This window comes from Aegilops tauschii, chromosome 7 (genome assembly GCF_002575655.3).
Source record: "Aegilops tauschii subsp. strangulata cultivar AL8/78 chromosome 7, Aet v6.0, whole genome shotgun sequence".
In the NCBI taxonomy this organism is placed as follows: Eukaryota; Viridiplantae; Streptophyta; class Magnoliopsida; order Poales; family Poaceae; genus Aegilops; species Aegilops tauschii.
The window spans coordinates 538,760,468-538,777,354 of NC_053041.3; positions in this window are offsets into that span (position 1 = coordinate 538,760,468).

Sequence of the window (16,887 nt, forward strand, 5' to 3'; positions counted from 1 at the left end):
CGGTTTTTTATAAGAGAAGAAATATAAGTATGGAGATACAAACGTATTATCGATACTTGTTTCCGTAAACTAGCATCTACATTCTATTCAACGCCTCAGCATGTGAGGCCTTAGCACAATGACTTCTCGACTGTGTAAAACAAACGTTTTCCCGTCGCCGATAAGGAGGGGGTGACGGCGGCGCGTTTTTGGCTTGCTCTGGTCCTAGTAGTCATACTAGGTGGTCTAAGCACGTGTAGATTTATTCTTTTTCACGTCTCGTGTTCGCCGTACTGCCACGACTGTTGATGAATAGACGATAAGTTATTCACGGGGAAACCCTTGTTGAGCGTGTTTGCGAGAGAGAGAGAGAGACAGTGTGCGTGTGTGATATGTCTAGAGATTGAGGCAATGATAATAGATTCTTTGTGTCTATGTGTGTGGAGGATAGAGAGAGACATGTACATGGGGCTTTGTGTTGTGTAAGGTGGAGACACATATACATAATTAGAGAGTGAGTGTGCGAGATACACATGCGGACATGGGGAGAGATGAGGATCCAGATTAATGGGTGTTTGTGCGTGTCTATGTGTGTTTGTGTGCGCGTTTGTGTGCGAGAGGGAGTGTGTGTATGTGGAGTAGAGAGACCACTAATGATGTAAACCTAGTATAAGGGAAGGGGGAATGGTGTGACATGTGTAGTAGCGGGATAGCATGGGTGCGGGCGGGGCGAGGAGACTATTTGGAAGAGACATCGATTGTGTTTGGGAGAGGGGTGTGAGAGCGAGAGAAAGAGAGAGAGAGAGAGCTAGCGATGGAGAGAGAGAGAGCTAGCGACGGAGAGAGAGAGAGAGGAAGAGAGGGGGCGAGAGAGGGGGCGTTTGTGTCCATAAATGGTTTATAGATAGGGAGACAATGTTGATGTTGTTTGAAATTGGCCTATATATGTACGGAGACGCAAGGTAAGCGAGTCATCGTGTGTGTGATAGGGACTTCATGAGAGATCTAGAATAGATGGTGTAGAGAACAATGTGCGAGATCGAGAACGATGATACATTAGGGAGCTATGGAAAGAGTCACGACATATATGTATACAGGGAGGAGCTGGGGCGGGTCCGCATGTGGGAGAGATAGAAAGAGGAGAGTGGTGCACAAGGAGACAAAGTGTGCTTGTTTTGCAGTGGGGGTGGTGTGTGAGGTGAGTGTGCGAGAACCACATAACTAGGGAGATAGACGTTTGGGGGAGACGTTTTGTGTGTATGGGAAAGATGCACTCTACATAGTGCGTGTGCTTGGGAAAGAGAGATGCCGGGAGACCTAGCTAGAGAGTGGGGGAAGAGATATGTGCATGCCCAAGAGACAAAGTGATAGAGACCTATATTCGGGTCCGGACTTTAGAAGAGAGAGGGGTGTTAATGTGCTCGTGTGTTGGTGTTTGGGGGAGAGAACGACTTCTCTGTGTGTGTGGGGGGGGGGGGGGGGGGGTGGGCGACGAGGGGGGTGGCTTCAGATAAAGAGTGAGGTGTCTATATTTGAGGGACTTTAGTGTAATTGAGATCTACATGGTCAATAGTGTGTGCACTCAAGGTTGATCAATTTGTTTCATAGTTTGGACTATGAGATAACGATACTTTTGAACATGTGTGATATACTTTGATGTACCAAAATTACAAACCTAAGATTGGAATTAGAATTCGACTCCATCATTAGCTTTTGTAATTCATTTAAACGGAGTTACATTTTTAAGCCGGGATTTCGTGATTTCAAATTCATATATCAAACCTAGAGATATACACATACGGGCATGTTCAAACTTTATAATCATCCAATTTATTTGTACACATACACATTTTTGATTTTGTCATCATATTTAGGATAAACACATTTGGAATTTCATTTGAATTGGACCATATGATGGTATTTGCTTGCTCAATGATCCATATTTGAATTGAATGGACAATCTAAGTTTCGAGTTGGCGACATTGATTTTCAAAACTTGCACTTTTTTTGCGTGCAAAACGAACAAATTCTCGGCCATGATATCATAGTCGGCCGTACAAGAGCAGAATATAATTTCAGGCGCCAAAAGCTTTCAAACATCCCGCTCACATCGAAATATCTCGCGCCCGAAAGTTTAGCCCTGTGATATTCCTGTTTTACCCCTACCACATGAACGGAAAAGGGCTGCTTTGGTAACTCCATTGTTTTCCCCTCTTTGCCCCCAACATTCTTCCCCAGAGCCCCTCCCCTTCCCCTCCCCTCCCCCCCCCAAACACGGCAAGCTGCCGAATCTAGTCCTCCGCCACAGCGGTGGACCTCACACCCCGACGGATCTACCTTCTGCACCTTGGAACCCCCAACTGCCAACTCACCACTTCACCGGAGCCGCTTCAGCGACTGGCTTGTACACCGCTCCAGATCTCCTTGACCGCCATCATGGTCGACCACACCGGATCTGCTTAAGCGGCGCCCTCGTCCACCACAGTGTAGCCCTTCACTGACTCCCTCGTCTGTCCCTTCGCTGGCCCTTCATACAAGCCCTCATCCTCCGCAACAGATCCACCTCACTGAAAGCACTGTACAACGCGCCCGCCGAAGCCTTCGTCCACTGCACCGGACCCACTCCACGGACACCATATTCAACTCCACCGGCCCTACTTTACCGACGCCGCAGCCTCATCAGGTTATTTTGATCTATACTCCTTCGGGTTTTCTCTTTATTGTGCAACTGTTCACTTACCACAGATGAGCTTTCTTGTATGTCTACAGGCGCCGCAACCGTAGCACCGGAGCCGCTTCAGCGACAGCGACAGCCGGCCCAAACTCAACCACAACACGAGCACCATCGACGATCCTTAGCTATCAAGTATGCCAACGATACTCATACGCCGCCGAGAATCAGGTACTATTATCCAACGACCGGCGCCTACGTTCACTTTCTTAGCATAAGCACCGCACCTTTGAATTTCTTCAGGGCATCATTCAGTTTTTCATGAGACGCGTTATTCTGCTTGCACCTGTAGGGCCATACTTCTGGCAGTGAACATGTTAGCTGTGCTAAATTACATACCAGTGCACATATAGTTAATATGATTTAGTTTTGTCCTAAGTATTAATGTACTTCCTAGATATCACTGCCTACTATTTTACTTCTTGCATGCTATATTTATGATAATGGTGTTGTTCTGATGCCACCTGTTGGTTCCATCAGACTGCTTCATGTTCTCTATGCTTAATTACACATCATCAAACTAGCATGTGGTTCCGCTGGTTTTTGTTTGTTTTACCCTACATTTTCTGATGCTAGCTATTACATCACTGCTACGAGCCTCTGTTCATTACTTTTTTGTGTGTTCTTGATCTTCCCAAGTTGCATGACTAATTTGATGCTTCTATTAATTATGGAGCTGCCAACCCCATCAAGCAAAATATTTAATTTGTTCTTTTGGGGCTGGCACCTCGAACAAGCATAAAAATAGAGGGAAGCAGATATATTGTCGTGTATGCACACACCCTTCTTTCATTAGTTTAGATGAACCATTGATGATCAATTCGAAGCAGTGCATGCGATTAAAATTAATTTTACCTAAATAGAGGGTGCAGAATAAACTACAACAAGTAGATTTGCATCCACGGGATGCTGACGATATCTTCAAAGAACATTGCAACAGCAGCGAGGCTTCACAGCAACATATGGTAAGCCAGTGTGTTTTAGTACATGTGAAATGCAATGTGTGTGGGCTGCTTTCTTGGCTTGTCCCCTCAACCTGTAATCCTATAGAATAACAAATAGTTCAGTTGTCTGCTTTGCTGTATTGCTTGATTTGAATGCTTGTTTGTTACTTGTTACGCTATACCTGAGTTGGCCAATATGTCAGCAGTGCCTGTTGTACTATCATAAAGAAATGCATACCTAGTTCATTTGAGTCCTTAACTTTTCCTCTGAACTTCATCACAAGACTGTCTTCGTAGTTTATATGAGGCCACACTGTTAAGTGCTTTCTCAGATTATTTCAACTGCTTAGATGCCTTGGCAACTTAAATATAGCGGTGGTACACTCCCTTTCAACTAGGGATGTCAACTGGGTCCCGTTTAATCCCGATTAAAGTCCACTAGTGGTATGATAGTTCAAAAGAGTTTTTGTTTTTTGAGGAAAATGAACCAGGGAGCTAGCAAAAACTAACTAGATGGGACTGGCGGATGTCGTTTATTTGCCACTTCCATCCCTAGTTTCATCTTACCATTTTAATTTCTTTTCAGCTGATGCTGCTTTGAACCATTTAAATATAGCTTGCCATGCTCGGCAATAATTCGTATGTTGTTTACCATGTAAGCTTACTGCCTGGATCATGCGATAACTATCTCTTACTTATGTCCAGTGGAAACCTTTCAGGATGCCGTTCACACTAGGACACAATGTACAACCCCAGAATCTATTTGTGGAAGCAGTGCGCCATCCATGTTACCAGATGGTAGCAGTTCAGAGGAAACACCGTCGGAGAGCAGTCTGAGCACATATATTATAGTTCTTGAGGCTCTACTAGAGGCACAAAGAGATGGTGTGGCTGCCATGAATGTGGTAATCTCGATCTTGAAGCTGGAAATTATGCAATTAGCTGCACGCATTATGCAAGCAACCCAAGAACTGAAGGAAGTAAGAATGTTGCATTTGAAGACGGAGGAGGTCCTACTGCTTCTGCTATCTGAAGCCCAGGGTAATCCCAGTTCTTCTTTAGATAGCAGTTGAAATTGTCATTAGATTATTGTACTTGCATGTTGTGTCATGTCTCTGAATGGATTATGTTGTAAGACCCCCTATGCTGTCCATGTGTTGTAATGATCCGAATTTTTTAGGCGAGGTAATCCACAGTACTTGTATGATTGACATAAGGTGAACTATTTTTCGTGTGAGCATATTGTATTGGATGAAATAACTGTTTGACTCAAAGTGTATCCAACCTACTGAATTTGAAGATCACGACATTTCTAAATCATAATCATATATAAAGGTGGAATAAATCTTTGTTGTGGTTTTGAAGAAATAAATAACAAAACGTAGAATTATCTGTGGATATTCGTAATCGAATAAAAATTGGATTTGGATTTAGTTGTCAGGGCCCAGGGCAAACGTGAATGCTAATTCTCCCAAGTTTTGAACGAAGCGGCTAAACACCCACTATCATTTGTGGGCTGCCCGAAGCAAGTGTTTGCGAGATGGAAATTACTGTCTACCCCTGACACTTACATCCTTATCGACCGGATTTACACTGCTGTCGATAGGGGTAGACTAGTAACTTCAATCAGACGTGACACGAGGGCCTCTGAGCCCATTCAGACACGGTGGGCGCCAAACGTGGGTGGTAAAACACATTTGATTCAAGCTCGTCCGAAAGACATGTGTCTCTCCCTCCATTTCCCCATTCATCCATGGTGGGCGGCAAAACAAACTCTCCCCGTCCGAAATCGATGTAGGCTAATATTTTAAATAGGGGCAGATGTGTAACTTCCCTCAGACGTGACACAACCGCCCTACCTGTCAGTCCCGTTCATACACCGTGGGCGCCAATCGTGGGCGGCAAAACACCCTCTCCTCGCCTGAAATCGTTACCAGCAAATATTTGGGAGATGCGAGATTACCGTCCTATCCCCAACCGACGTGATGTCCGAAATTTTAAACGGGGGATAAGTTCGTAACTTTGCCACATTTCAGACAAGCGCGTCCCAAAGTTTGAGATCCCCCCTCCCCCTCCATTTCCCCATTCATACACCGTCGGCGCCACGACAACCTCCCCACTGCGGCCAGCCTCCTCCGTCCGCCACCCCATCCTCCACCTTGCCGGAGCCGCTACCCCTACCCCGTCGTCCACTGCAAGAGATGGACGTCTCTCATCCACGGCGCCGGACCAGGATCCTTTCATCGCATCGTCTCGCTTCATCGGCGCCGTCGTCCACTTTGCCGTTGCCGCTCCTACGACCGCCTCGTCCACGGCAACAGGATTTATCCCCCAACCCGGCCGTCTGCCATCTAAAGTCTTCTTCCCCGCCGCTGATAGCCATCGCACCCGCAGCACCCTCAACGTATCAGCAGGGGCCTACACGGCGTCGCAAGAGAAGTGGTACTCTTCCATATGTGCTTAAGTTATTGATCTCACCCGGAAAATAGATCTTAAATTGTTTACTGTACTTTTCTTGTCCGTACCAAATCATAGTGGCTAGTTGAATGCAAACATTGGTTGCGAAGTAGCTTTTTACGGTTTGCACCTTCAGATCCGCCATGTCACGGTCACTATACTCGTAAAGCTTATGGTCCCCCCCTTTATATTCACTACCATCATCGTAGGTGCTTCACTACTTCGTGTTGTGCTAGCACTGCTCCTCAAGACCTCAACCCATCAAGCGAAACAACATGCCACTCATAATTCCAAAGCTTACGTGTTGAAATACGAATCTGATATGATGCTCATATTACTAAAACAAAGAACGTTTAATTGGTCACCTAATGTTCCTATATTCATTTCGAAAAGCATGTGTGCCACCCACTGGTCCAGCTAGGTCCACTTTCCTGATTTTACTCTTGATGCTTAGGGTTTTCCCCTTTTATCTACTCTACTATGATCTGTGTAGGTGTTTTCTGTCATACTAGCATTACTCCACCCTTCAAGCTAAACAACACAACACTCAAAATTCCAAAGCTTAGTTGTTCAAATATTATTGTGATATGATACTGATATTAGTTAACAGACACATTTAATTGGTTAGCTAAAGGTCCCACTTGAGTTTCCAAATGCATGTCGCGACATATAGAGAGACAGCAGAATTGCATTTCTTTGTCACTTGTTGACTGTACTTTCTTGTCCATACCAAATCGTAGTTGTTATTTCAAAGCAAATATCAGTTGCTAACTACCCTTTGCGCGGTTTGCAGCTTCAGATCTGCCATCCCACTGCCACGGTCAACACTTTACTCATCATGCTTACGGTTTCCCCATTTTATGATGACCACGATTAGCCTACGTGGTTTGTGTCGTAATAGCACTGCTCCACCCATCGAGCTAAACAAGCTTAGTTGTACAAATTCAAATTTGATATTATGCTGATATTAGTAAAACTGAGAGATGTTTAATTGGTCAGCTAAATGTTCCTACTTTAGTTTCGAAATGCATGTGAGCCACATATGGAGAGACCAGAAGGAATAGTATTTCTCTGTGCGCTCTGGTTCATCATAGGTGGCCAACCGACATTGTATAGAAAGACTTGTAATATCTTCAATCTGCTTGCTCTTCTGCTCTTCTTTAAGATGATCCTCTTCTCTTGCGGTCGACTGGTCAGGTCGAGTTATTCTCCCTTAGTATATTTTGAATCTGTCAGGTCAGGTCGACTTGTTCTACTTAACTATATGTTGAAGCTGTCATCTGCGAAGTATCATCACTTCTGGAGCTCTCATATTTTGAGTAGTAGGCCACATTATATTAATGCCAACACCAAATTACAGCATGCATGGCACCTCTTAGAAGAATTGCAGAGATAGGACAAAGGGGTTTACAGGGAGGAAGTATTGGATTAGAATCACTTATGCATTACAAAGATAATCTCACTTGTTTTTATGTTTTCATGCATGTCAGGTATTGAACTTTATCAAAATGAATATGCGAATGGGCGCACGAGAGGAATATTGCGGAACAATCCACTGGCTAACAAACTTGGCATGGTGGAGGATGGCCTATCTTATTCACCCATCAAGGTGCATGCTCTAACTTGGCAAGGTTGTATTGGTCGCACATATTTTGCATCTGACCTCTTGCATTACTTCTACTTTGTTACACCATCTGCTTAGTTTAAGCATCATATATGAGTATATGCCATACCTATCCATTTTCTGTACCTATTCCATGTGTCGTCATACTATGTTTTTCCAGTCAAATGTTGTTCTTTCGTAATAGATGTCCAAAAGGAAAAGGGTGATTGCAGATCCTCAAGGAGTACAAACTAGGTATTTGGAAAAGGTAGTGATACCTGTTAAATCAGATAGATCAGCAGCCACAGAAAACACAGGCCCAACTGTAACAGACTTTACCCCTACTCCAGTGGCCAAACCCCTATTAGAACTGCTGACAGCCCAGCGTCAGGTACTGCCTATGATATCAATTCAAAATTTGAACTCCTAAATTTCTGCATGTGCCTTACCTTCTCTTGTATGAAAACTAATTTCAGATGAATCTCCCTGCTCAAAGGATCATAGGATCTCACGACAATGCTGGGCTCTGCATTGCTCTTGTCAGTACCTCTTGCCCTTTGTCAGCATACTTACACTCATTGCTGTTTCATTATGTAGCATCACTGTAAATGTTCGCTTCTTTATCCCCCCTTTGCTTGAAATTATAAGATCTATATTTACTCTTAGATAAATGTAGAATTAACACAATGGTTATGAAGTTTTGGATTGCTCATGTAAGTACCTGTTGTCATGTACTCCCTCTGTATCGAATTAATTGTTGATCAATTGGATGTATTTAGAACTTAATAGTGCTAGATACATCCATTTGAGCGACAACTAATGACGGACGGTGGTGGTATTACTGTACATGCATCGCGAGATAGTTGATTGTCTAGCATTACTCTGCATCTTATCTGCCCTGCCCTCCACTTTCTCCAAATTATCATATCTACATTTACTCTTACCAAAATGTTGAATAAAGCCAATGCCACTGCACACGTTGATGTCTGCATTCCTCTTGTCAGTACCTTTTGCCTTGTAACGATGTACTTAATTAATTGCGATTTGATTATGTATCATCAGTCTGCACCCGAGCTTCATTATACTCTATTTCTTCCAATATTATTTGATCTATATTTACTCTTTGCAAAATGTAGAATAATGGCAACGCTTATAAAGAATTTTCTTTGGGGAATTTACTGAATTATCTTTCCATCAACATGGAGAAGGGCTTTATCGAGCCCGTGTTAACATGTAATGTAAGTTCATCCTTCTCAAGCCTTCAAACTTTCTTCTAGTATAGATTTGGATAGGCATCATTTCCTCCACTGCTGTTTACATCTGATTGGATGTTTGCAACAACTACCAGTTTTAAATTGTAGTTGTAAAAACATGTTCCTTATGCAGAACAGATCCATTTATTTGTTTAGATAATTGTGAAACATGTTACGTGTCTCCTTGTTTCTCTTTCAGAGTCGTATCTCTTATGCCAGGCAGAACTTTAGGAAAGATAGTGAGCCAAACCATCTTGAGGACAGCGAGATGACCCCAAGGTCCTGTCTTGATGAAGACAGTGAGTTGAAGCTACTCACCAGCAGGTGTGAGACAACCTCTGTGCAGTCGCTGCCTCAATCAGTTCGACTTCTTCAGTCTCAACTTAAAGCGGAAAGGCTTGCTTCAGCTCAGCTCCAACTTGAAGTCAAATATACAATGAAGATGTCAGGGGACTGCCGTGCGCACTATGGTGCCATACAGCTAGGGATGAAGCATCTATTGTTGACACAACTGAGGTCTCATCAGCTTGTTCGGCTTCTTGCGGGGCCCGAGCTTGCCAGCTCTAGTGCCTTCTGAAGTGCTCTCAGTTTTGTATATTCTTTTGTCGGCGCGTTTATATGCACTGGTGGCGACCTTTGATGCCCATTGTATGTAATCCGCGGTCATGTTGCGCTTTATTATCACCGGTAGCGAACTTTGATTCCCAGTGGATGTAATATGCCGTAATTTCTTTGTTGTATAGTCTAGGTTTATTCTTTGGTCGGTATGCTGTAATTTAGGCCGGAAGGTTCAGTGGATCTCACTGTTGTCGGTCTTCATGCCGGCCCGTTACTCATATGGGCCAAAACGTGGGCCTATAATCATCTTGGGCCATTAGCAGGTCTAAACCTATAGTAGTTTCCCGCCTTTAACAGACCATGGGCTACATATTTACTGTAGTGACACTGGGCTTCCTACGGGCCGTAGAAACAATGGGCCTTCTACGGGCCGTAGAAACAATGGGCCATCTACGGGACGTATCATCAATGGGCCTTAGATGGGCCGTATGATCGATTGGCCAAACATGGGCCAAAAACAGACCGCATTATGGCCGTAAACGGGCTAGAGTTGGAGTCGTCCGTTCATGGGCCGACCATAACGGGCCGTCATTAATAGGCCGTATTTGATGACGCTATGAAAACGGCCCAACGTATTAACGGGCCACAAACGGGCCGACTGTAACCACGGGCTGAATTTGGCCCACAAGCAGAAAATGGCAGTAACAGGCCATAAGTACCCGAATGCTGGAAATGAGCCCAAGAATAAATGGGCGCTGAGAAGGCCGAAAGATAACATGGGCTGGAAACGGCCCAACGGAATAATGGGTCGTTAATGGGTATAAAGTGATACACTGTTCATTACGGGCCAGTTTAACCACGGGCCGTTAATGGGCCGAGGGTTACAATGGACCTCATATGGGCCGAAAGACGTCATGGGCCATACATGAGCTGGAAGTTAAAACGGGCTGGAATTACATTGGACGGCCCAGATGACGCTACTAGGCCTAATTCGGATAGGCCGTAAATGGCCCTGGGTTAGCGGACTACAAATGGGCTATATGCGAACAGGTCGTTAACAGGATTGCCGTGGGCTGGCCTGCCACCTTTTGACCAAGTCAAACGGGCCGGCCTTTTCACAGGAGTGAGCCTCTGTTGGGCCGTGCCACGTGTCGATGTATCATACGCGCTTTGGGTCCAATGAGTGGATGACATCTGTCCCAATGGTTAGCCGACACGTGTTTCCTCCAGCCAATGATGATTTTACACGTGGAAAATCCCCATTGGTCGGGGCTGCTAACGGGTTATCGGATCCAAAACCAGACCCGATAGCTTAATGGCGTTCCGTTACGGTGGATGCCACGTGTCGGTCACCCTTGACGAAAGCACTTCTGTGACGCGCATTTATCGTCATGGAAGTGGACACTTCCGTGATGATAATTTTGGTAATGTCATGGAACACTTCTACGACAGCACAGGTATGACTATCTTGATTCTGTCATAAATTTGTCATGGATGTACATGCATGACAGAAAACGTGACCTACTGTGACAAACACGTATCATCACGGAAGTGTATTTTTTTGTAGTGAATGCCCTACCACTGTAGAAGATATAGAGAAAATGAAAGTCATTCCCTATGCCTTAACCATAGGTTCTATCATGTATGCAATGTTGTGTACCAGACCTGATGTGTGCCTTGCTATAAGTTTAGCAGGGAGGTACCAAAGTAATCCAGGAGTGGATCACTGGACAGCGGTCAAGAACATCCTGAAGCACCTGAAAAGGACTAAGGATATGTTTCTTGTTTATGGAGGTGACAAAGAGCTTGTCGTAAATGGTTACGTCGATGCTAGCTTTGACACTGATCCGGATGACTCTAAGTCGCTGACCGGATACATATTTATATTGAATGGCGGAGCTGTCAGTTGGTGCAGTTCCAAGCAAAGCGTCGTGGCGGGATCTACGTTTGAAGAGGAGTACATAGCTGCTTCGGAAGCAGCAAATGAAGGAGTCTGGATGAAGGAGTTCATATCCGATCTAGGTGTAATACCTAGTGCATCGGGTCCAATGAAAATCTTTTGTGGCAATACTGGAGCAATAGCCTTAGCGAAGGAATCTAGATTTCACAAGAGAACCAAACACATCAAGAGACGCTTCAACTCCATCCGTGATCAAGTCAAGGAGGGAGACATAGAGATTTGCAAAATACATACGGATCTGAATGTTGTAGACCCGTTGACTAAGCCTCTTCCACGAGCAAAACATGATCAGCACCAAGACTCCATGGGTGTTAGAATCATTACAATGTAATCTAGATTATTGACTCTAGTGCAAGTGGGAGACTGAAGGAAATAAGCCCTTAGGCAATAATAAAGTTGTAATTTATATTTCCTTATATCATGATAAATGTTTATTATTCATGCTAGAATTGTATTAATCGGAAACTTGATACATGTGTGAATACATAGACAAAACATAGTGTCCCTAGTATGCCTCTACTAGACTAGCTCGTTAATCAAAGATGGTTAAGTTTCCTGACCATAGGCATGTGTTGTCATTTGATGAACAGGATCACATCATTAGGATAATAATGTGATGGACAAGACCCATCCGTTAGCTTAGCATAATTATCGCTAAGTTTTATTCCTATTGCTTTCTTCATGACTTATACATATTCCTTTAACTATGAGATTATGCAACTCCCCAATACCGGAGGAACACCTTATGTGCTATCAAACATCACAATGTCACTGGGTGATTATAAAGATGCTCTACAGGTCTCTCCAAAGGTGTTTGTTGGGTTGGCATAGATGGAGATTAGGATTTGTCACTCCGAGTATCGGAGAGGTATCTCTAGGCCCTCTCAGTAATGCACATCATGATAAGACTTGCAAGCAATGTAACTAATGAGTTAGTTGAGGGATGATGCATTATGGAACGAGTAAAGAGCCTTGTCGATAACGAGATTGAACTAGGTATGAAGATACCGACGATCGAATCTCGGGCAAGTAACATACCGATGACAAAGGGAATGACGTATGTTGTCATTGCGGTTTGACCGATAAAGATCTTCATAGAATATGTAGGAAACAATATGAGCATCCAGGTTCCGCTGTTGGTTATTGGCCGGAGATGTGTCTCGGTCATGTCTACATAGTTCTCGAACCCGTAGGGTCCGCACGCTTAACGTTCGATGACGATTTGTATTATGAGTTATGTGTTTTGGTGACCGAACATTGTTCGGAGTCCCGGATGAGATCACGGACATGATGAGGAGTCTCGAAATGGTCGAGAGGTAAAGATTGATATATTGGACGATAGTATTCGGACACCGGAATGGTTCCGGAGTGTTCCGGGTACTTATCGGAGTACCGGGGGGTTACCGGAACCCCCCGGAGGATGTAATGGGCCACATGGGCCATAGGGGAGAGGCAAGGCAGCCCACAAGGGGGTGGCCCCCCATGGGGAGTCCGAATTGGACAAGGGGAGGGGGCGCGTCCCCCCTTTCCTTCTCCCTCTCCCTCTCCTTCCCCCTTTCCCCCTCCGATAGAAGGGGGGGAATAGGACTAGGAGTCCAAGCGGGTTTCCCCCCACTTGGCGCGCCCCCTAGGTCGGCCTCCTCCCCTCTCCTCCTTTATATACGGGGGCAGGGGCACCGCGAAGAACATCAATTGTTTCTTAGCCATGTGCGGTGCCCCCCTCCACCGTTTACTCCTCTGGTCATATTGTCGTAGTGCTTAGGCGAAGCCCTGCGCGGATCACTTCACCATCACCGTCATCACGTCGTCGTGCTGACGAAACTCTCCCTCAACACTTTGCTGGATCAAGAGTTCGAGGGACGTCATCGAGCTGAACGTGTGCTGAACTCGGAGGTGCCGTACGTTCGGTACTTGATCGGTTGGATCGTGAAGACGTTCGACTACATCAACCGCGTTAAACTAACGCTTCCGCTTTCGGTCTACTAGGGTACGTAGACACACTCTCCCCTCTCGTTGCTATGCATCTCCTAGATAGATCTTGCGGGAGCGTAGGAAATTTTTTGAAATTGCATGTTACGTTCCCCAACAGCTACTACGGTGTGGTTGTGTCCACAGCTACTACGGTGTGGTTGTGTCCATTTGAGATCGTTTTGTTATAAATACTTGTCTCAGGGAACTCAACATGCGACATTTTCTAGATGTTTGGAGTTGAGAAAGTTGTTTTAGAATTTATACACAAGATCGTATGTAGAAGATTTTGTGTTGCCCCATGTTGGACCATGTATACATGGATGTATGTTGTACAAATCTTGGAGGTGAGGTGGTACATGAATTAATCCAACGAAGCTTAAACCGATGAAGTACATGATGACATGAGATTTACCTAGGTTTCAAGCACCCAAGGTGGGTAATAACCCTAATTCATGACTTTATCGATTTTCTTATTATCTCAAAATAGATAGCAGCATTGTTTGGAAGATAAATGAGCTAATAGTTAATCGACTAGAGCTTTTGAATTGATCCATGGATTCTCCTGTGGTGGATGACCTCAAATAGGTTGTAGAACTTGAACTGCTTGATTCCTGGACTTGGCATCTGGGCCCCAGCGTAAACATCATGCCTTCCAAATCAGACTGAATTCGAGTCAGATTCACAATCTTCCATGACTAAGTAAAGCAAATCTCCTTAGCTCAGACGACCATGTACTCCTTTCCGTATTATTCCGAATTGGCTCCTTCTTCCTTATCATATGCTCAACGAGATATCATGTTATGTAATGCCTTTGTCCTTATACATAAATACATCTTTCGTATCTCTTCCTATCTCATAAAAATGCAGTGTACCACCACAATTGTGAGTCATGGATTCACCCCCCCCCCCACCCCCCCAAAGAGTGAAATATTTGTGCATGAGGTGGCTGGACAATAATCATATGGCTTGATTTGAGCTCGATCTTGGTCATTAGCTCTCAGGGTCACCATGGCATGTGGATATTGATAGAATAATAGCGGTGCATCTCTCGGAAGATCTGTGTTATGATGGTGTGTCTAGAATGTCACTACATGTTGTGGCTGAAAACTAGCCACCTTTCTTTCACTTGTCAGACTGGCAATGGCGTAGTTGCACCGCCTCTTTGTTGAAATTGTTTTCTTTGCTATGATCTTCTAGCCTTGATTGGTCGGACTCGATATCTAGGATGAAAGTCTTTACCTTAACATTCATAGGCTTGACCAGGCAATGTCGGTGCGTGTTCCTACTTCCTTCTTCAAATTTTGTCATGGAAGAAAATTATGAGGTTACAATGCTAGTTGATTGTTTCTCATCTTGTCATGGTTTCGTCATTGCTATATACTTCTTGGACTCTACTTGTAATTTTAAGCACCGACTTGCATCTTATTTAGTTAATTTATGGTTACGTGCATTTGCGAATGCCGGGCAGGAGGCGCAGAAAAAAAGGTTTTGACCCTCCTTTTTTTAGAAGAAAGCAACCGGTTACACATATTTAAAGCAGCAAATCATTAAATCGACCGTGGACGGTGGCGGCGATGGCGAGGGTGAACGCGTGGGAGCTGAAATTTCCCTCCCGCCAATGGTTTTCTGGTATAGAGGGCGCTATAAAATTTTCCTCCAAACCTCCATATTTAGAGGACGGTGCAGTTTTTTAGGGGTGCTGTAAAAAAAATTACAGTACAGGCGGTTTTGCGGGATATGGTCTGGACCTTTTTTCGAGGCGTTTTAGGGGTATCTGCTAGAGTTGCTCTTATATGCACGACATGCTGACATCCAAAATATAGGAGTGCCCAAATCGAAGAGTTCACACGACTGAATGGAAGCTATCAATAAATAAGTTCGATCAAGATTTAAATTTATTTTTTGGAATTTGGGAGCACCCACTCCTCAAATGCTCCCATGCCACCATCTCTCAAAAATACATTTTAATGTTTCAAAAAGTTCCGAAAACATTTGTTTAGTGTTCACAAGACTTGTCTCAACAATCCCTAAAAATTTCAAATCCAAATTCAAAATATACGTGGAGAAACAAAAAGAAAATTCAGGAGGTGAATAGTGTCTTTTTTGCTTTTGTCTTTTTGTGACACTATTCACTGTGGTTTGTCATTTCATTTCTCCTTACGTATTTTGAATTTGGATTTGAATTTTTTGGGATTGTAGGCCCATGTCTTGTGAACATTCATAACGTTCTTCGGGAACTTTTGAAATATTTAAATGTATTTTTGGAAGTTGGGAGCATTGAAGGAGTGGGGGAACCGGATATTTTCCAAAAGATTTTCAATGACTTTTCAAAACAAAAAACTGAGTGACCATATACCGACGACACGCCTACTCCCTGTATTATATTTCGCCTTAGTGTGTGCTGGGCACAAGCTAAAGGCCTGGTGGGCCGTGACATGATTATGACCATGACCACACGCACGATCTGGACAAACTTCCCTTGGGAAATCCCCGATCTAGGCCAGCAGAATGGACAAGGTGGTGAGCAATCGCACGGTGGTCGACGACATGCCTCCTGCATAGCATTCGGTACACAAAATTATTTCAGTTTCTTAGTGTTAGTGCGTGCCATCACGGGATCAAACTGTTTCATGACTTTATTGGAGTAGTATTCGTATATTTTGGGGTGTGCAGCACATCCCAGGGCTCAGGCATCACACATATTCAAACAAATCTCCCTAGTGCATGTGGATGGATTAGTGTTGCAGTATGATGTATGAGACTATGAATTAATGTTATTAGTGAAACTTGGTACCATATTTTATGGAGTGACGGCATGCCTATACATCATTGAGAATTGTTTTTTTATCAAAGGTCATGCCAGAATTCTGTGTGCAAGAATTCCAGCGATGTTGCGAGCTTCACAAGCTAGTCAGAGGGATTGAGCTCGGCTAGTTCGCCGTCCAAGCCATGACCCGGGCCTCGAGCCTCGAGCTTTCTATCCACCCCTGGCACGGCATGATTCATGGTGCAGGCGAGTGGTAGGAATTTAATCAATCATCTATCATGCCTGGGGCTGTCTCACTTAACAATGTTATGATTATCTGTATGGTTTTGCTAGCAATTTTGATGGTGGATGCAGATGGGAATGCGCCGCACGATTTTGTCATTTTCCCGCGTGTACCGTTCTGGTTTTCGGATCTGAATGCAAACGTTACTTTGATGAGTGACTGTGTACATTGGGGGTGTCGACATTGTTGGCTCACTTGATCTTAACTGTCAATTCAACTTTCGTTTAGATGATAGAGGAAAGAATCTTCTGCAGCCTGTGCACCTCCGGATGCACGAACATGCAAATTGAACAGAGAAATATTATAAATTAAATAAGTGGTTGAAACACAGCAAGTTTAGTTGCTAGACTATGAGAAATAAATCTAGTCCGAGCAGCTGAT